The sequence below is a fragment of the Lithobates pipiens genome, unplaced genomic scaffold, assembly GCF_037356315.1.
Source record: "Lithobates pipiens isolate NorthernLeopardFrog02 unplaced genomic scaffold, aLitPip1_a1.2 Scaffold_10, whole genome shotgun sequence".
Classification (NCBI taxonomy): Eukaryota; Metazoa; Chordata; class Amphibia; order Anura; family Ranidae; genus Lithobates; species Lithobates pipiens.
The window spans coordinates 172169834-172191330 of record NW_027507686.1 but is presented as its reverse complement, the minus strand read 5'-3'; the positions used below and the strand labels follow the sequence as shown (position 1 = coordinate 172191330).

Sequence of the window (21497 nt, the reverse complement as noted above, 5' to 3'; positions counted from 1 at the left end):
TGACAATTTTGTGGAGAAAAAAAAAATTTAAAATCTTAATTTTGCAAAGAATTGTGGGAAAAAAATGACAACATCAAAAAGCTCACTATGCTTCTTACTAAATACCTTGGAATGTCTACTTTCCAAAAAGGGTTCATTTGGGGGGTATTTGTACTTTCCTGACTTGTTCGGGTCACAAGAAGCGAGATAGTCCACCAGTACATCAGATGTGATCAATTTTGTGCGATTCGCACCACAGCTTGTAGACTCTCTAACTTTCACAAAGACCAAATAATATCCACTAATTTGGGTTATTTTTACCAAAGATATGTAGCAGTATAAATTGTGGCCAAAATTTATGAAGAAAAATTTATAATTTGCATAATTCTGTCACAGAAACAAAGAAATATGCGTTTTTTTTTCATTTATAGCGCAAAAAATAAAAACCCCAGAGGTGATCAAATACCACCAAAAGAAAGCTCTATTTGTGGGAAAAAAAGGACAAAAAATTCATTTGGGTACAGTGTTGCATGACTGAGTAATTGTCATTCAAAGTGTGAGAGCACCGAAAGCTGAAAATTTGTCTGGGCAGGCATGGTGTTTAAGTGTCCAGTAAGCAAGTGGTTAAAGGGGAACGTCTGTTTGGAGAAGATTACGGCGGGGCGTGCATACTTATGCACGCTGCTTCAGGGCTCCATAAAGCTACATGCATTTGGTGTGCCTTTGCAGCAGCGGCCGATATTCCTGAGGGGTTTTCTGTGAGGAGGTATTTCCACTTTGCAGCATGTTATTGTCTGGTCTCACTTCTTTGATCCTTAATTAATATTTTTCATGACAGCGACTTTCTCCCTATCTCTTTCCTTTTATGGATTACATAGTATTCTACCTGGCTTCCTGGATTGAGTGGGGAGGTTGCCATAGCCCTCTTATAAATCAGCGGCGATAATTACCTTATAGTCAGGACCCTGTTTATGTCCTTCCCCATCTGCCATATGCTTTATTTACCGGTGTTCCTCGGACAACAAATCCTCTAAAATACCTCCCCTATCTGTAATTGCCAGCTATCTGTGAAACTGGTAAATTTTTGATACTGAAGATTTGACTATATCTGATCCTGTCCTCAAAAATATTTTTTTTACATCTTTTACATCTAAATTATATATATTTTTTGACTACCTGACCTGGTTTGTTTTTAAGTGTTAGCTCATACTTTATATATTTATTATGTAGTAAGTATTTTTTTTTTTTTATCCAACTGGTGTATCATATATATTCTAGTTTCCCTATATATGACTTATTCACAGTTTTGTCAATGTACAAGATGCTATTAGCTTTTTTCTCCCCCCTTTCCCCCTTCCCTCCCCTCTCTCCCCCCCCCCCCCCCCCCACCAAATGCAACATACACCTTATAGACTTTATGGACACTTTATCCATGTCTTTTCAGTATACTCCGGGACTATATAAGGCATCATGTTATGTACGCCCCATAGTTACCTGGTTTGCTCATCCCGTCCCTATGGATGCCCTGTGGGCTGATCACCTTTGGGATATGTGAAACGGAATAACTTAGTACCTATATTGTACTATGTACTTTATACATGTTTATATTGTATTCTATTTATGTTTTTTCTTTTTTACATTTGCTAGTCATTCTGACGCTCCTGAAGAAGTGAAAGGCACCTAACATGTAGAGCCAAGATCCAGTCTACATCGCTTTACTGTAATATAGCCCCACTCTTGGATTCACAACAAAAGAGGACATTTTTGGGACTTTATATGAGGCACAGGTATGCGCTACCATCCCTATATCAGGTACATTCAAAGGGAAATTGGGACTTTAGATGAAGCAGTTTAAATGCGGAGGTAATGGTAAAAAAAATATTTTATTCATAGCAAATATATAGTAGAAAAATTAATTCATATATATACATACACATATAATACAAAGTATAGGCATGAATAGACACGTATATATAAACGAACGCATAGACGTTATGAATACAATCAGAGAGTAATGAGTAAACCAATATTATGGCCTGCACGTGCCAAAGGCAGCATGCCCGGCAACTGTATCCATAGCCACATGGTACAAGAGTATAGTAAATTAATGTTAATGGCATCATCAGGGCATATTTAGTATAGCTGTAGCATCAATTCTAGCTCAATGCGTTTTGTGAATATTTCTCCACTCATCAGGAACAAATGTGACAGTTTCCTGTAAAATATACAAATATAGTAAACCACACTCTGTGTAGAGGGGAATAAAAAAGGTAAAATTATATATGTAGTACTTAAAAAAGATTGGCCAAACACACTTACTAAGCTCGGTGGTGAGTGCGACATGTGGTAAACGGCACAGAATGAGCCAGAGGCGCAAAGCCCAACACGGGAGCTGAGGCAGCGTGGTATACACTTGCAGCATCGGGTGGTGGTGGAAAGTGCCTGGGTATGAGAATGGTCTCCATATAAATGAACAGTGATGGTGTATGACAGGTCAGAAGGGCTATCTATATAGTATATATGTAATTATAAGTAATTATAGAGTGATGTGTGGATAATAAACACAGTGCGGCAACATATAAGGTGATGATGGGAAAATGATGTTGTAATGAGAAAGTGTGTAATATAGGCTAACCTATATGTGGAATGTGATGAACAATGGCCTGGATGTGTGCAAACATGGAACTGGTGAATGGTGATGAAATTAATAAATAAATAAAACTAGATGAAAAAATCATGGCCCCACTCTTGGATTCATTACTACAATGAAATTATATTTCTCATCTTTCAGATTCCATGTAGTCGCAAGTTATATACAGTTGTATTACTTTAAACAGTATTTGACTCACTAATGTGGATTTTAATATATATGTTGTTTTTTATGTTTATACAATAAAAATATATTTTTATACATTCCGTCTTGTACCTAAAAAGTTCAAGCCTTTTTTCCAATCTTTCTTCAATCCTAATAGGACACTGTTCATCTATACAGTATCCACAGTACCACTTTGTGTTAAAACAGTTATTATCTACTATGTTTATTGTGGTATTACTGGAGTTTTTGTTACAGAACAACAAATTCCAATTTGATGGCAAGTACTACCGTCAGGCCCAAGGCACAGCCATGGGCACTAAATGTGCCTTGGCCTATGCGAATATCTACTTGGGTGATTGTGAGCAATGGCTCTTTGATGGAAGGGGGCGTCATTGTTGTGCCTGTCCAGGATTTTCTCCAGGTACAGGTACATCGACGATGTCCTCATGTTGTTGTCTGGCAATGAGGAAGAGTTGTAAACGTTTATGGACACTGTAGGTATCAACCCCTACAATTTGAACTACAGATTTGAATTTCATAAGGAAAAAGTTACTTTTCTAGACTTGACAGCTTTCCAGGACAAGGATGGTCACATTGGAACCAAATTGTTTAGGAAACAAACTGCTGTTAATAGTTTGCTACACACAGATAGTTTTCATCCAAAACATTGATCAAAAATATATCGGTAGGGCTGTATCTAAGAGCCCACCAGAATTGCACAAATGAACAGGACTTTGAGCAGGAAGCCTTGATCCTAAGAGAGAGATTTCACTCAAGGGGGTATAACCAAAAACAGAGCAAAGAACAGAGATAGAGAGTCCCTTATCTTTAATCAGAGGGGAGAACAGGACCAAGGGCAGGGATCCACGAGATTGAGCATAAGATATGCCCAACAGGTAAGTAAAGTCAGGGATACCTGCTCAACACACTGGCATTTATTGAAGAGGATAATTCAGTGGGCAAATTCATCTCTTGAGATTCTCAGTTGGTAAACAGACGGGCCCGTTCCCTTAAAGACCTCTTAACACACAGTGACATATCTTGGATGACCCCCCTCACAATATATGGTGTGTGGAGGTATGGCCCACTGTGGTAGCTGCAATTTTTGCCTCATGTTATAGAAGGCAACTAATTATGCTTACCAACGGGGAGACGTCTCGTTTGCAGACACAGGGCCAACTGTGACACCACGGGGGTTATTTATGTCATTGTGTGCTCCTGTGGCTCCTTTTATGTGGGAAAGACCATCAGACACATATGCAAGTAGTTTTTGGAACACATTTATGAAGTAGACACATACCATCTGAAGGCCCCTGTAGCCAGACATGTATGTCTCAAACATGACAGGGATCCCCGTTACCCTAAGTGGTTGTAAACCCTCCAATTTCACTTGAGATCATTGTAATTTGTATAAAACAGGCAGCTAATCGCTGCCTGTGAAATTTCACGTACACTTTCTGTTTTCTCATGATCAGTCCTGCAATCAGTAGTGACGTCAGTGGTGCTTGCACATTCCATATTTTTATTAACGGCACACTATGTGTGCCGTTTTACTATCCTCTGCATTCTGGGTCAATACTCTCATTGACAATAGCGCAGAGGAAGCCTCTCGATACTGTGCTCTCTTCTCCTTCCTGGTTATCCCCTTGTGCCTGTAAAAGACATCACACAGGGTGAGTGAACCAGAGCAGCACAGAGACGTTCAGACAAGCAGCTGTTCTAACACTGTTTAGATGCAACATTGTATGCGTGAGATATACACAGGAAAACAAAGTAAGGGCAGGAATGACATCCACAAAAGATTCAGCAATCACTAGTAAAGATGGTGCGGACAATACTTTAGTCAGATTTAAATGTGTAAGGCTTACAAATATAATATTGGATCATTATATTTAAAAACAAAAAGTACAGGGTTTACTTCCTCTTTAAGTGTTGGGTCATTGAAGTGGTCCCCCAAGACAGAAGGGGGGGGGGCAATTTGGACCAGATTGGTACAGTGAGAGGGAGGTCAAGGAGGACTATGTTCTTATGTTTCCAGTGAGCCATACATCACGTTATTGGACACTTATACTCATTACCATTCCACTTGCACACCTCCTCTTAACCACTGTAACCCAGTAATGCTTCTCCATTTCTTTACAGCTACCTTTTACCCTAATACAATCATCTACTTGTCCACAGTTTTTCCAATGCAGATCGGGAGAACCATGTATATTATCTTATACTGTAGCTTCCATTTTTGTGGTTTGACTTCATTCATCCTCCCTTTTTGAATATCAGTTCAACCTTGATTTAACACTTGGGTCACTCTTCATAGGTCATTTAGACCTGGGGATATCATCCCAGCTGTACTACAACATTTTCCTGCAACTTGGAACTGTCGAATTGCATCACCTGTCCAGAGATGGTCCTTTTGTTTTTATAGCTTCAATGTATGTATGATGTTTTTTAAAATGTTCTTTTCTTACAGCAGGGGACACAGAGCCATAGTACTTACTATGTGGATTATAGGGCCACTGATAGGTGATGGACACTGGCACGCCCTGAGGCAAGAAGTGTACTCCCTATATAACCCCTCCCACTACTGGGAGTCCTCGGTTTTTTCGCCAGTGTCTAAGGTGTTGGTCACGAGTAAAGATGTGCTGTGCTGAGCTCCACTGGAAGCAATCCTTGCTGGGGCTAGCCATGCTGACCGGATCCGATCAGAGTGTCCTTTCATGGGCTAAAGGAATGGTACCCGGCCCTCGTGTCCGAAGAAACACGTTTTTTTTTTGCGAATGCTTCTCTTTTTAGAGAGCTGGACTCAGTACTTTTTGGTAGTAAGGGTGGTAGTAAGGGTGCTGTTGCACATCCAAGATTGTGTGTAACCTCTAGGTTCCCCTGTTCCTGAAGGGTTCGGAGCCCACCGTGGAGGGCAAAAATTGGGTTTATCTCAGATAACCCTGCAGCGAGGAAAGGTAAGTGGAGATTTTCTTAAGAATTTCTTCTTTTGAGTTATAATGTTGTCATGCCTATGTGTTACCACTGGGGGCTTTATTGAGCACTCACCACCTGATGCTGGAAACAGCCCTGTGTCAGAAGTCTTCATTTCTCCTCTCCTCCTGTAAGAAAGGGGGAACTGGTTCTCCTCCTACACCCCCAATGTTGGAATCTTCCCCTTCAGGGGACTTTTTTGCCAAAAGCATTTCTCTTTTTGAAAGAAAAAAAATGGCAAACTGCGCGGCCGCTCGGGGGTAGATTTACCCCCCGCCGCCATATCAACTCTTTGCAAGGCGCCTGAAGTCCACCGCTTGTGCGAGAAGACACTTTCTTTTGAAAGAAAGGGGGGGGCTGTAATTAGTGCGGGTGGCAGGGCTAATGGCGCCAGACGCCGGCCACACGTGGAGGAAGCTGTTAAAGCACTGTGTGTGTAGCTGCTGGCTGTGGAGGGACACATGAGCAGGAGGTTGGCTTGCTTCAGGTTTGGTGACACAGGCATTCCCTTTGACACATTATTACTTTACCAGGCTGGGTATTAATAGCAGCTTATAGCGCTGGACTATAACCTAGCAGTGTACATTTTTTTGCTGGTAGTGCCTCTGCTTTGTGCTTCAGGCTATGAGTGGTAAAGGGACCAGGAACTCCTCTAAGGGTTCTAAAAGGTCAATGGTTTCACAACAAACTAAATCCATTTCCAAAAGAGTGTCATCCTCCTCTGAGAGTGATGCGGCCGGTCAGATTGAGCGGTCAGGGGAGACTGTTGTTGCAGCTGCACTAGACAATTCAGTCCCTGTATATATCACACAAGAGGTTCTTCTACCATTTGTAATTTGGAAAAGAAGATTTATGCTATGATATCTCTCCATAGTGGGGCCAAACGTAGCAGATCCCCATCTAGTGCTCAGGACCCTCTTATTGAGGTGCAGGAGGCTAAGGATCAGGTAGATCTTCCCAAAGATTTGGAAGATACTTATTTATCCTTTTCCGAGGATCCTAATATAGAAGGAGTAGCATCACAAGACAGGTCGCTTGTGCACTCTCTTACTAAATTGGTTCGTTCAACCTTTTTAGTGACTGGGGATGCTTTTCCTATTCATGCATGGCTAAAAAAGCTTATGTATTCTGAATAGGAACATCCAGATAAACAATTTTATCCTCCTAAGAAATTCTCCACGCTTTATCCTATGGAAGAGGATTTCTATAAGAAATGGGGGGGGTTCCAGCAATTGATGCTGCAATCGCCTCAGTGAACAAGAATCTCACATGTCCAGTGGATGCGTTAATGTTAAAGGATCCAACAGATAAAAAGTTGAAACTTCTTTCTAAAAGCAATATGTGTTTAGCAGGTTCAGTACTGCAGCTGATTCTTGCGGCAATTGGTGTATCTCAGTACATTAAGGAACAGTTTGTGGAGATACTTAAAATTCTGCCTGATCAGCAGGCCCACCAAAGGGCTGGTGTATCAGACGCGCACTATGTTTCACAGTAGATGCTATGAAAGATTCTATCATTCAAGCCTCACGGCTTTTGCTTGGACTAGTGCATTCTTTTAGAGTTCTATGGTTGAAAAATTGGTCAGCCGAAGCACCGTGTAAAAAGCTCTTAGCCAGTTTCTCCTTACATGGTGAACGGCTATTTGGAGACGATCTGGATAAATACATCAAAAGGATCTCTAATGGGGAGGCAGAAAGCCCACAAAGCAGAATGATAAAGCCTCCTTATGAAGGGGCTCCCCCGCTCGCTTGGGTGGGGGGAAGGCTCCTGCAATTCTCAATGTCAAGACAGATGGGTGGCTTCTGCAGTTTCTGTAGGTTACAAAATTGAGTTCTGAGAGTTTCCGTCTCCTCGTTTTCTAAGGTCGAATGTTTCCAAGGATCCAGAGAAAAAGAAGTCTCTCTTTCTAGCTATTATCCCAGTTGGTGATATCATCGGTTCCCTTAGTGGAACAGGGCACAGGTTTTTATTCAAACCTTTTCACGGTTCCAAAACCAAATGGAGAGGTAAATCAATCGGATCAGTTGTTTCCATCCTGCAAGGAGGGGAGCTTTTGTCTTCAATCAATATCAAAGAGGCATATCTCCACGTGCCAATCGCCAGAAATTTCTGCGCTTCGAAATAGAAAATCATCATTTTCAGTTTGTGGCCCTGCCATTCGGTCTAGCCATAGCACCACGGGTGTTCTCAAAGATTCTGGCACCTCCTTTAGCCAGATTAAGGGCTCAAGGCATAATGGTCCTAGCCTATGTAGACGATTTACTTTTAATAGATCATTTAGTCTCAGCTCTAAACCAGAGTCTGGTCACAGCTGTAAACTACCTGGAATCTCTAGGTTGGATACTCAATCTAGAAAAATCCTCCCTTATACCATCAAGGAGATTGCAGTACCTGGGGCTGGTCATAGATACCATACGGAAGAAGGTATCCTTACCCCAGACAAGAATCAGTTCCATTATAGGACTGATTCATCTTATCAAAGCAAAGAAAAAGCCTTCCATTCGGTTGTGTATGAGATTGTTGGGGAAAATGGTGGCCTCCTTCGAGGCCATCCCTTACGTGCAGTTTCACTCAAGACTGCTTGAGTGAAACTGTCGGCCTGGAACAAAAAGATTCAGGCCTTGGATTTTCCAATACACTTGGCTCCCAAAATACGTCAGAGCCTAAATTGGTGGTTAATGTCCAGCAACCTCCAAAAGGGAAAATCTTTTCTGCCAGTTTCCTTGAAAGTGGTGACAACAGATGCCAGCCTTCTAGGCTGGGGAGCAGTCCTGGAAGAAGATTCTGTCCAGGGGAGATGGTCCAAGTTAGAGAAGACCTTGCCTATCAACATTTTGGAGATTCGGGCAGTACGTCTGGCCCTAGAGTCTTGAGCAGTCAGACTACGGGATTGTCCTGTCAGGATTCAGTCCGACAATGCCAAGGCTGGACTTGCATCAATCAACTGGGGGGCACGAGAAGTCGTGCAGCCCAAAAAAGAGGTGAATCATGTTCTAGCTTGGGTAGAACACAACATTCCTTGCCTATCTGCAATATTAATTCCAGGAATAAAGAATTGGCAGGCGGACTACTTGTGTCACCAACAATTATTTCCTGGGGAATGGTCTCTTCACCCCAACATCTTCCTAGCGATATGCCAGAAATGGGGTATTCCGAATGTGGACCTGTTCGCGTCCAGATTCAACAACAAAGTCAACAACTTTGGGTCGAACGAGGGATCCACTAGCATGCGGAACAGACGCATTAGTCTTCCCATGGGATCAGTTTTCACTGATCTATGCATTTCCTCCAGTTCTAGTTCCGCGTCTTCTCCGCAGTATCAAGCGGAACGAAAGGAGGTAATTCTAGTGGCCCCAGTGTGGCCCAGAAGATCTTGGTTTTCAGAGATCATAAAGAAGGCGCTAGGAGTCCCTTAGACTCTGCCATTATGGGCAGACCTTCTTGCACAAGGTCCGGTATGCCATCCTACCTTACAGGCGTTAAATTTAACGGTTTGGCTACTGAGACCCACATTCTAAAGGATCGTGGGTTGCCTCCTTCGGTAGTGTCTACCTTGATTAATGCCAGGAAGCCAGCCTCCAGAATCATTCACTATGGAGTCTGGAAGGCATATGTTTCTTGGTGTGGATCCAGGGGTTGGCATCCCAGAAAATATGTCATAGGTAGGATCCTTGATTTCCTGTAAATGGGATTAGAAATGAAGCTGGCCTTGAGTACTATCAAGGGCCAGATCTTGGCCTTGTCAGTATTTTTTCAACGGCCTCTCGCTTCTGGTGTGTAGCTTTCTTCAGGGGGGTAACACGGATTATCAAGGCATCTCTAAATCCTTGGGATTTAAATTTGGTCTTATCGGCTTTGCAGAATCAGCCGTTTGAGCTTTTACGAGAAATTCCCTTGGTACTTTTGACAAGAAAGATAATATTTCTGGTTGCCATTTCTTCTGCTAGAAGCGTATCGGAACTAGCAGCTCTGTCTTGTAAGGAGCCATATTTGATCACCCATAAGGATAAGGTGGTTTTACGTCCTCATCCTGAGTTCTTACCAAAGGTGGTAACAGGTTTTCATTTAAACCAAGATATTGTTCTTCCTTCTTTCTTCCCAGAGCCTCTATCTAGGGAAGAAAAGCCACTACATTCCCTTGATGTAGTAAGAGAGATCAGAGTCTATTTAAAGGCGACCGCTCAGGTTCGCAAAACAGATGTTTTATTTGTGCTGTCAGAAGGTCCAAAAAGGGACAGGCAGGCATCAAAATGTACTATTTCCAAATGGATTCGTCAAGTCATTATTCTGGTTTATGGCTTATGCCACGTACACACGATCGGACTATCCGGTGGATTTAGTCCAGCGGACAACCCGCCGGACTTTGCAGCGGAGGTCCGCCGGACTTTCTGAATGAGCAGACCTGCCCACACACGACTGGACTTTTCTGGCAGACAATCTGCTGGACTATGGCGGGAGTCCGCCAGACTTTTGAAATGAACGGACTTGCCCACACACGGAGGAAAGTCCGTAAATTTTGAACGTGGCTCCAGGTAGCCGGGACTAGCGAAGGAAGTGAATGTCGCCATCTCCATCGGTGAGATTGACACCTCGCTAGCCCCGTCACCTGGTATGGATTTAAAGGTGAACCCCTAAGCTGAAAAAACGGTGTGGGTGTCCCCCCAAATTCCATAGCAGACCCTTATCTGAGCACACAGCCTGGCCGGTCTGGAAAGGGGGTGGCGACTAGCGAGCGCCCCCCCTCCTGAGACTACCAGGCCACGTGCCCTCAACATGGGGGGGTGCTTTGGGGAAGGGGGGACCTGCGGCACCCCCACCCCAAAGCACCTTGTCCCCATGTTGATGAGGACAAGGGCCTCTTCCCGACAACCCCGTCCGTTGGTTGTCGGGGTCTGTGGGCGGGGGACTTATCGGAATCCGGGAGCCCCCTTTAAAAAAGGGGGCCCCCAGATACCGGCCCCCCCACCCTATGTGAATGAGTATGGGGTACCCCTACCCATTCACCTGGTGAAAAAAGTGTAAATGAAAAAACACAACACAAGTTTTTAAAATAATTTATTAGACAGCTCCGGTGGTCTTCTCTTCTTCCATCTTGGGGCGGTCTTTTCCCCGGGCTCCTCCGCTATCTTCTGCTCTTTTGCTAGCTCTTTTATTAGTGGAGGAGCCCGGCTTTCTTCTTCATCGTCGCTGCCGCCGTCCGGGGGTCTTCTTCCGACTACGGGGTCTTGTCCCGATCTTCGGGGGTCTTGTCCCGCTCTTGGTTCTTCATTCCGGGCCTCCGCTATCTTTTTATAGCTCTTTTACTAGCATTGGCCCGGTCTTCTGTCACTGCCGCCGCCTTCTCTTCTTCTTCTTCCTTGTGATGTTGACACGATGCTCTCTCTGGCCGCAATGGCAGGGACGCGTTGTGCGGCAACTTATATAGGGGCAAGGGGCGGGGTCACCGGCTGATGTCACATGGTGACCCAGCCCCTTATGATGTCACAGTCCCAGCATCCTCCGAGTTGTGATATAAGAGGCGGGGTCACCATGTGACATCACCCGGTGACCTCACCCCTTGTCCCTATATAAGTCGCCGCACAACGCGTCCCTGCCATTGCGGCCAGAGAGAGCGTTGTGTCAACATCGCAAGGAAGAAGAAGAGAAGAAGGCAGTGGCGACAGAAGACCGGGCCAACGCTAGTAAAAGAGCTGGAAGAAGATAGCGGAGGCCCGGCAAGAAGAACCGAATAGCGGGGCAAGACCCCCGAAGAGCGGAACAAGACCCCGAAGTCGAAAAAGAGCCCCGGACGGCGGCGGCGGCGAAGAAGAAGAAGAAAGACAGGCTCCTCCGCTAGTAAAAGGGCTAGCAAAAGAGCAGAAGATAGCGGAGGAGTCCGGCGAGAAGACCCCCCAAGACGGAAGAAGAGAAGACCACCGGAGCTGTCTAATAAATTATTTTAAAAACGTATGTTGTGTTTTTTTATTTACACTTTTTTCACCAGGTGAATGGGTAGGGATACATCATACCCCATACTCATTCACATAGGGTGGGGGGCCGGTATCTGGGGGCCCCCTTATTAAAGGGGGCTCCCGAATTCCGATAAGCCCCCCACCCGCAGACCCAGACAACCAACTGCCAGGGTTGTTGGAAGAGGCCCTTGTCCTCATCAACACGGGGACAAGGTGCTTTGGGGTGGGGGGGCCGCAGGGGGGGCCCCTTCCCCAAAGCACTCCCCCATGTTGAGGGCACGCGGCCTAATACGGCTCAGAAGGGGGGCGTTCACTCGTCCCCACCCCCTTTCCTGAACGGCCGTGCTGCGTGCTCAGATAAGGGTCTGCTATGGACTTTGGGGGGGACCCCCACGCCGTTTTTTCAGCGTAGGGGTTCCCCTTTAAATCCATGCCAGTTGGCGGGCCAGCGAGGTGTCAATCTCGCCAATGGAGGCGGGAACATTCACTTCCTTCGCTAGTCCTGTCTACCTGGAGCCACGTTCAAAATGAACGGACTTTTTTCCGTGTGGTGTGGGCAAGTCCGTTCATTTCAAAAGTCCGGCGGACTAGCAAACAGAGGACAATTTTGAATCAAAACTTCTTTCTAAAGCCTCATACACACGATCAGACTTTGTACAAACTTTCCCGTGGATTTTTGTACACAGGGCGTTGGCTGTGAACTTGTTAAGCATACACACAGTAGGACTTTTCAGCCAACTTTCACCAAATCACGTGGTTTTTCTGCTCTTTACCGCAACCTTTGGTCAACTTCTGTATTGTTGTCTGATCTTTTGCATTGGTTCTGAGCATGCGAGTTTGTACTTTGTACAAAAGTCCTATGGTTTTCTGTACACACGATCAGACTTTGCTCCATCGGACTTTTGTTGCCGGAAAATTTGTCCATTCGCACAGCCAACAAAAGTCCGATGAAAACCGAAAAAGTTTGCCTGATGGAGAGTACACACGGTTGGATGTTGCCTTAAAACAGCTAATTTGCATGTTTGTTGTCAAAAAGTCCTATTGTGTGTATGGGCCTTTAGTCCGCTGGACTTTTGGAAAGAAAAAGTCTGCCGGAGCCCACACACGTGCGGATTGTCCGGCGGACTCTGGTCCGCCAGATAGTCCGATCGTGTGTACGCTGCATCCAAGAAGAAAATTCCTCCTTTTCATGATAAAGCACACTCAACCGGGACAATTAGTGCCTCTTGGGCAGTGCATCATCAGGCCTCTATGGCTCAGATCTGTGAGGCTGCAACTTGGTCTTCAGTTCATACGTTTACCAGATTTTATCAAATCGATGTTAAAGGTCATGAGGATATTGCCTTTGGGCACAGTGTTCTGCAGGCTGCAGTATGAGTCCTCTGGCCTCCTTTTTTGTTGTGTCTCCCTCCCTTCAGTTGCCATTGCTATGGGACATCCCACATAGAAAGTACTATGGTTCTGTGTCCCTTCATGTAAGAAAAGAAAACAGGATTTTTAAAACGGCTTACCTGTAAAATCCTTTTCTTTGATGTACATCACGGGGACACAGAGGTCCCTCCCTTCTTGGTATACACTTGTATTGCTTGGTTACAAAACTGAGGACTCCCAGTAGTGGGAAGGGTTATATAGGGAATACACTTCTTGCCTTAGGGCGTTCCAGTGTGCATCACTGCATCACCTATCAGTGGCCCTATAACCCACATAGCAATTACTATGGCTCTGTGCCCCCTTATGTACATCAAAGAAAAGGATTTTACAGGTAAGCTATTTTAAAAATCCTGTTTTTCTTATTTTTGACTCCAATAAATATTTTTTGCTAATCCATGTTTGTATGGGGAGTGAAGTTCCATAGATATATGCTACCATAGGGTTGGTTAAGCTACTTAAGGTTTTTATTTCAAGTTTGTCACTGTGGGGCATTGAAGAGCACTGATAGGCAGAACTCATATCCTGCACTGATGGGCACTGATGAACACTGACAGGCAGAACTCAGACAGCATTGATGAGTTCTGATAGACAGAACTCATAGGCAGCATTGGTCAGCACTTATAGGTGGCATTGATGATCACTAGAAAGGCAACATTGATGAGCACTGATAGTCAGCATTGATGAGCACTGATGAGTACTGATAGGCAGAACTCATAGGCAGCATTGGTGAGCACTGATAGATACTGATAGGTGGCATTGATGAGCACTGATAGTTGGCACTGGTGAGCACTGATAGGCAGCATTTTGAGCACTGATAAACGCTATTAGGCAGCATTCATGAGCACTGGTAGATGGCACTGATGGGCAGCATTCAAGAGCACTGATAGGTGGCAGTGATGGACGCTGTTAGGTGGCGATGATGAACACTGATAGGTGGTGCTGATAGACAGAATTGATGGGCACTAATAGGTGGCATTGATGAGCACTGATAGGTTATACTTGTAGGCAGAATTTATGGGCTCTGGTAGGCAGCATTGATGAGCACTGATAGGCAGCATTGAGGAGCACTGATAGGCATCATTGATGTGCACTGATATGTGGCACTGATGATTGGGGCACTGATTATCAGTGTAAACAATTTACTGACATTCTTGACGGTTAACGGCAGTCCTTTCCTCACACAGACACAGCATGGAAGGAAAGCGCTGCAGATAACAGGCAAATCTGTCAGCTGATCACATGGTAAGGGGCTGCTGTGATTGCGCTGGATGCACATCCCAGGGGGCAGGCAGGAAGCAGGGTTCTGGGAGGATGTCCATGGACACCCTTCCAAAATTGGAAGTCCAGGGCTCAGATGGAAGGGTAGGGGGGCAGGGGGGACTATCGTGGTTTCTTGCACCGGAGCCCCGAAGGTTCTAGTTACGCCTCTGCCCCTACAGCTGCATGCTTATCTTGGTGCTGAAAACTATCCTTGCAAAAGTTTATGGTAAGCAGAGTTTCATACTGTCAGCACCATGCTTTTTGCTGTGTGCCAAAATGCAGTCTGTGTACAAATGGGTTCTGTGTTTCCCTGACTTCTACAATATGTTTACCACATCTTAACCACAGGCATTTGATGATTAACCAGGCCCGGTCCCTTGTGACATTTCATAGGTTTATTTCAGTTATGCAGATTGGAAAATCACTGATGCTTTTCTGCACCGCTGTGTAGACAGTGTGTATCTATGGACAGTCTGGCAATAAACTGCTGACAGGTTCTGCTATCTCGTTATCTAAATCGCAGGGCTGCGCTCAGCTTTTCCGCTCCCTTGGCTTCTTTGTATGCTGCTTTCTTTCTGGCCTGCAATAAAAGCTTTCACAGAGTGTTACATTTTTATCTCAGCAACACACGAGAGAGTGAATGTGAGATTTTTTTTTATTTTACTTGCAGGAATAGGACAGGTTTTATGGAGGAAAAAAAAAGACCCTTCTGCCTGCAATAGCGATTTTCTCTATTCCAGGGTTGGCAAATAGATGAGCTCTTTTTTTTTCTTTTTACTGTTTGTACACATTTCCCAAATATTTGTGCACATACTGTTGCCTAATTTTGTTTATTAAAAATATAGTGCTTTTATTTTCAGTGGGCAAGCTTCCGGGAGGCCCCAGAGCAACTTATTTCTTATTGGTAAAGTAGAGAATGAAAACAATATAGTGCTGTGTAATCACGGAACAAAAATCTCCTGATCCTACAAATCCAACACTTTCAGGACCCCACTCCCTGCCAACCCAGTTGCAAAACATACATCACTGCTACTGTAAGTGATTACCAGCAGAAAACAAATGGTTCTGTTTTTTTTATTTCTTGACTATATTGTAATTCAGTTGACAGTGGTTGGTGTTTTCCAAAAAGCACACCGAAATGTGTATCAGAGGCATAGTTTTTGGCGAATGTAGGCTAAAAATTGATGTGAGTGTTTTTAGCTTTTTATTTTTAAACAAAAATAATGCATCCAGAATGAAAGTGCAGCCCATGCATGCAGCTGTATGCTTTAGGCTCCATGCACACTAGAGTTTCTTTAAGCTCCTAGAAGCTGTTATTACTGTAGCATTTTTGTTTTTATTCATGTTATCATAGGTGTCCATGCACACTACTTTAGACTATTAGTGTTTTTTGAGCTCCATTGTCTAGGAGCAGAAAAAATATATTTTTGTAGAGTTTCTTGGAGCGTTTTTCCAGCAGAAACGATCCTAAACGCTCCTAACAGCTTATGTACACATAGACTAGGTTGATCGCTGGCCACAGGAAACGCAAAAAGTGGCAAAATTGTGCCCCAATTTTACCACAATTTTGATGCGCTTTGTGGCCGACGGTCAAAACATTCCTATCCTGAACGCGATTCTTCCACATTCAGGAGAGAGAGGTTGAACCTCCCCTAACCACTGCAGCTTCTAAACTCTTGGAAAAACATGTACCTGAACACGTAGGGAGTTATTTAACCACTTCAATACTGGGCACTTAGGCCCCTTTCACACTGGGGCGGTATTCAGGCGTTACAGCGCTAAAAAAAGCGCCTGAAAAAAACCGGCCCCTGTCACTCCAGTGTGAAAGCCGGAGGGCTTTCACACTGAAGCGGTGCGCTGGCAGGACAGTGAAAAAAGTCCTGCTAGCCGCATCTTTGGAGCGGTGAAGGAGCGGTGTATTTACCGCTCCTAAACCGCTCCTACCCATTGAAATCAATGGAACAGCGCGGCAATACCGCCGGCAAAGCGCCGCTGCAGTGGCGCTTTGCGGGGTGGTTTTAACCCTTTTTCGGCCGCTAGCGGGGGTTAAAACCACCCCGCTAGCGCCCGCAGACTGCCGCTAAAACGATGGTAAAGCGCCGCTAAAAATAGCAGCGCTTTACCGCCGACGCCGCTCCCGCCCCAGTGTGAAAGGGGCCTTAAACACCTTCCTGCCCAGAACAATTTTGAGCTTTCAGCGATGTCGCACTTTGAATGACAATTGCACAGTCATGCTACACTGTACCCAAATGAAATTTTTATCATTTTTTTTCCACAAATAGAGCTTTCTTTTAGTGGTATTTGATCACCTCTATGGTTTTTATTTTTTGCTAAACAAATAAAAAAAAATACCCCAAATTTTGAAAAAAAAATGTTTTTTTTTGTTTCAGTTTCAAAACTTTGTAAATAAGTAAGTTTTCTCCTTCACTGATGGGCACAGAAGGGGCTACACTGATGGGCACTGATAAGGCGGCACTGATGGCACTGATGAGGTGGCACCAATGAAGTGGCACTGATAAGGTGGCATTGATGGACACTGATATGTGGCACTGATAGGCAGCACTGATGGGCACTGATAGATGGCACAAATTGGCACTGATAGCTGGCACGGATTGGCATGGATAGGCAGTACGGATGGGCATGAATAGGTGGTACAGATGGGCATGGATAGGCGGCACAGATGGGTATGGATGGGCACTGATAGATGGCATGGATGGGCACTGATAGGCGGCATAGATGGGCACTGATAGATGGCATTGTATTGTATTATACTGTACTAATGGATGCCAATCAGTGCCAAACAATAATGCATGCCAATCAGTGATGCAAATTGTGGGCACTGATTGGCATCCATTGTGGACACTGATTGGCATCCATTGTGGGCACTGATTGGCATCCATTGTGGGCACTGACTGGAATCCTTGGGGGTCTAGGGTGGCATACCTTCTGCTGGGCATCCCTGGTGGTCTGGTGGCGTCCCTGGCGGTCCAGTGTGGGCATCCTCGGGGGGGGGGGGCTGCGCTGATAATCGATCAGCACAGACCCCCCTGTCAGAGGAGCAGCCGATCGGCTCACCTATACTCACGTCTGACAGACGCGAGTGAGGAAACTCTTTACCGAGATCATAGTTGCGGGGTGTCATATTGACACCCTGCAACAACGATCACCGCAATGCACGCCCCCGGGGGCGCGCAGCGCCTCAAAATCCTGATCACGTCATATGACGTCCAGTCAGGATTTTGAAACCACTTTGCCGCCATGTTTCTGTTATAGGGCGGGCGGCAAGTGGTTAAGAAAGGAAAATCCACTTTGCACTACAAGTGCACTTTCAAATGCAGTAGCTGTAGATCTGAGGGGGACATGCAAGGAAAATAAAAAACTTTGTTTGCTTGCACATAATTGGATGATAAAAGCAGCAGAGCTTCCCCTAATTCTAGAGCTTCCCCTCAGATCTACAGCGATTGCACTTACAAGTGCACTTTCAAGTGCACTTGTTGTGCAGAGTGGATTTCCCTTTAGTAAATCAACCTCATAGGCTTTTATGGAGTTGAGTTTAGAAGCTTTGGTAACAAAAAAAAGCCAAAAGCTCTTAAACTCAAGTTTAGAAACTGTAGCGTACATGAGCCCTCATAGCGTTTTTTGAGCTTTTTTCCCCTTCAGGAACACTCCTCAACTGCTCCGAAAATGCTACTACAAAAAGCTATTACCAGTCTTTTTTATCTAGCATTTGTTCCACCATTTTTTTTAGCTTAAAAAATGCTAGTGTGCATAGAGCCTTATGCCACATACACACGGTCAGACGTTCTGACGTAAAATGTGCAATCAGAGGTTGTTGTCGGAAATTCCGACCGTGTGTAGGCTCCACCGGATAGTTTTCATCGGAATTTCCGTCGCACAAAATAAGAGATCTGGTTCTCAAATTTTCCGACAACAAAATCCGTTCACGCAAATTCCAATCGATCATGTGTACACAGTTCAGACGTACAAAGTGCCACGCATGCTCAGAATAAATTACGAGATGGAAGCACTCGGTCTGGTAAAACTACTGTTCTCAATGGATGTAGCACATTTGTCATGCTGCAAATGTGAAAATCTTTTAATGCAGCGTATTCTCTTCTTCTTTATAATGCTAGAAGAATGAAGTTGTTTTGCTGATCATATTCACACAGTTCTCACAAACTGATTTCTTTATTATTTCTCGTGATTTTATGAATATCATTTTTTTTTTTAATTTTCGTCAGATCTCCAGAAGAATTATTTTTTTGTTTTTTATAGTGAATATTTTTTATTTTTCGTTGTTTTTTTCAACCAGTTTTTTCGAACTCCTGTTTTTTTTTTTTTTGGTGATCTCCCTAATTTTTTTGGGGGGGTTTTGTGTGTTAAGTTACCACAACACCATTATTATCTTGTATTTTTTTAACCTTAAGGAGGTTGTTTGGTGTTGGTGTCCCTTGTTAATTTTGGCCTACTGACAAACAAACTGTCCCTTTTGAAGGAAAACACATAGGCAAGTGTTTGTGAAAAATAAATATCCCTTTATTAGGGGTCATATCCAAATGAAGTGGAAGGCAATGCTGGAGAAACTGATGAAATTGGTGAAGCCTTTCTACACCAGGGCACACATCAATTATTTGCCAGGTAAAATTAGTGGCCTGAGGAGTCCATATAATAGTGAGCGCAATCTGGTCCCATACTACAAGAGATCAGGAACAGCAGCAGATGACATATATGTCCCCAGGCTGTGATCATTTAACAGCCTGCGTCTTTTGTCAAACCAGGCTGAACCCAGGCCATCACTTTCTTGTCTTCCTTCCAGGCTTACTTCCAGGCTGTGGATGAGGTGTTGGAGGTGTGGCAGGAGGAGGAGGAGGATGGTCCAACTCGCACAGGTGGGTTTTGTTGGTGATTTCACCCCTCAAACCCTTATTTAGTGTGAGGCACATGATTTTCTCACACAAGAGGCGTTGGCCCGCTTCCATTTCCTGCAGTTTGCATGCAGCCATGGAGGCAAAGGCCTCTTGAAGAGTGGGGTGGTTCTGATGGCCGCAGAAGCCTCCCCAATCAGCCTGAGCGCTGACTCCTCCATGTTCCTCCCCTTCCTGGGCATTTTTGGTGGAAGGCAGAGGGGAGGGACTTGTGATTTTGTTAGGCTACTGGGCATGGCCACCTTATGGTTGCCACATTCCACAGCCTCCTCCTGGCTGCCACATTCCACAGCCTCCTCCTGGCTGCCACATTCCATGCCCTCCTCCTGGCTGAGGCTTTCCTGTGTATGAAAAAGGGACATAGTTTTAGTTTTTTGGTCATCAATCATACACAATTTTCAGCTCATGACTGTTATGACTGCAAATTGTATGTTAACAAATAGAAAAGACCATCATTCTGACCCAGCATTTTTCATTCTTGTCACAATCATTTTTGGCCACTACTATCTATTGATATGTAAAACACTTTATTAAATCAGAAATTAGTGATCAATAATAACATCTAGTTAACATAATTTTTTGACAAGAAATATGTTGAACAATGCTATACCTGGCTCAAGCTGGGCTCCTCCACTTCTTCCTGGCTGGAAGGCCCAGGTTGGGCGTCGGAAGCATCAGCTGAGGTGGAAGGAAGAGTGGAGGGTGATGGCCTTACTTCAGTCTGGTCTGATAGAAAATTTAGTCTCTCATAGTACCACAGCTTGGGTACATTAATGTCATCTGCTGCTGCTCCTGATCTCTGGGAATCCTGGGCCTTCTTGCACTCCCTAAGATTTGTGCTCCTCAGGCCACCAATTTTTGTTTTTAAATAGAGGATGTTTGCCATTGGGACATGTGGCTTCATCAACTCCAGCAGTTTCTCCATCACTCTTTAATATGTTATAATGCAGATGTTTGACCTGCCACAGACAGGGCAGCTCCCTGTACTTGTCTATGAAGATTGGGTGAAAGCTATGGTCTTTGAACACATCCATTTTCTCTGTAGGACACAACACAAGACAAACCCTAATGTGAGGCTAAACTCTCCTAATCTTGACCCAATATAGGCCTCAACCTATAAGCAGTATAGGGCTGGCAATGCACCAAGTTAAAATTGTACCTTCATTAAAATGATCGTTACTTTGTCCTCCGCTCACAGAACGTACGTACAATGCACGCATGTTACGCTTTATATACACTGCTCATGCGTGAAACTCCGCTCAACGTTCTTTCTAGTCTATTCCCCACCCCTTGTCTTTTGGCGCAGTGGAGAGAGCACATGGTGGAGACATAGCAGGTGCATGATAATCTCAGCAACGATGATGACGAAAGCTCCGAGCCACGAACATCCCGATCCAGGAGGAGATTTAAGGCCTCAAATATGTCCTTTGTAGAGATGGTGGAGATGGTGGACATCTTGAAGAGGGCTGACTATGATGGGAAGTATGGATCTTACCCAAACCCAAATGTCAGCAAGGCCAAGATCATGACTAAAGTTGTGAAGAGTCTGCAGAAGAATTTTGGGGTACGGCGATCCAAGGATCAACTGAGGAAACAATGGTCAGACCTCAAATTGAGGGAGCAGGATCAGTACAGAAGGATCAAGAGAGTGCTTCTAAAAAGTAAGTAGTTGTCCTGTGTTCCTATTATTATTATTATTACTTGCATACTGCTTCATGTGCTTTTCTTTACTGTTTAAAATGGCAACTTTGATGGTCCTGGGCACATTAATCAGTCGTAGGAAACATAGTTCTTCGCACACTAAAATACAGTGTTTTGGGCACATGCAGGTTAACTACATTTGTTCAAGCCTATCTGTATTAAAAGACATTTGTTGTCTAGATGGGTTTGTAGAATGTAGAGTGAAAGTAGAATGAAATGCAAACTTGATTCAGTGTAAAGGAGAGGACACTCAGCAGCTGTTTACACATCTGGACGCACTAGTGTGGGACACCAGAACAAACTTTTTAGGGTGTCCCACACAGGTGCTCCAGTGGATACTTGGGGTGTCTCCATGTGTGAAACAAAAAAGGAAGTATTCCAGCATTGGAAAGGAAATAAAAATGTCTTCAGCTTGGAACTCTGCCAAAACACACAATTGTATGACACTTGCCAGCAATGTTT

The 21497-nt window shown here is 44.4% G+C and overlaps 1 protein-coding gene across 3 annotated transcripts in view; it reads left to right on the top strand.

Moving 5' to 3' along the window:
* Window positions 1-21497, top strand: part of TSPAN4 (tetraspanin 4) — a 1526404-nt gene that overhangs the window by 500836 nt on the left and 1004071 nt on the right. For all 3 annotated transcript variants that reach the window (XM_077459853.1, XM_077459838.1, XM_077459848.1), the window contains one exon: window positions 1627-1766. The gene's annotated coding sequence lies outside the window, so the exon portion shown is untranslated. The remainder of the gene's footprint in view (window positions 1-1626; window positions 1767-21497) is intronic.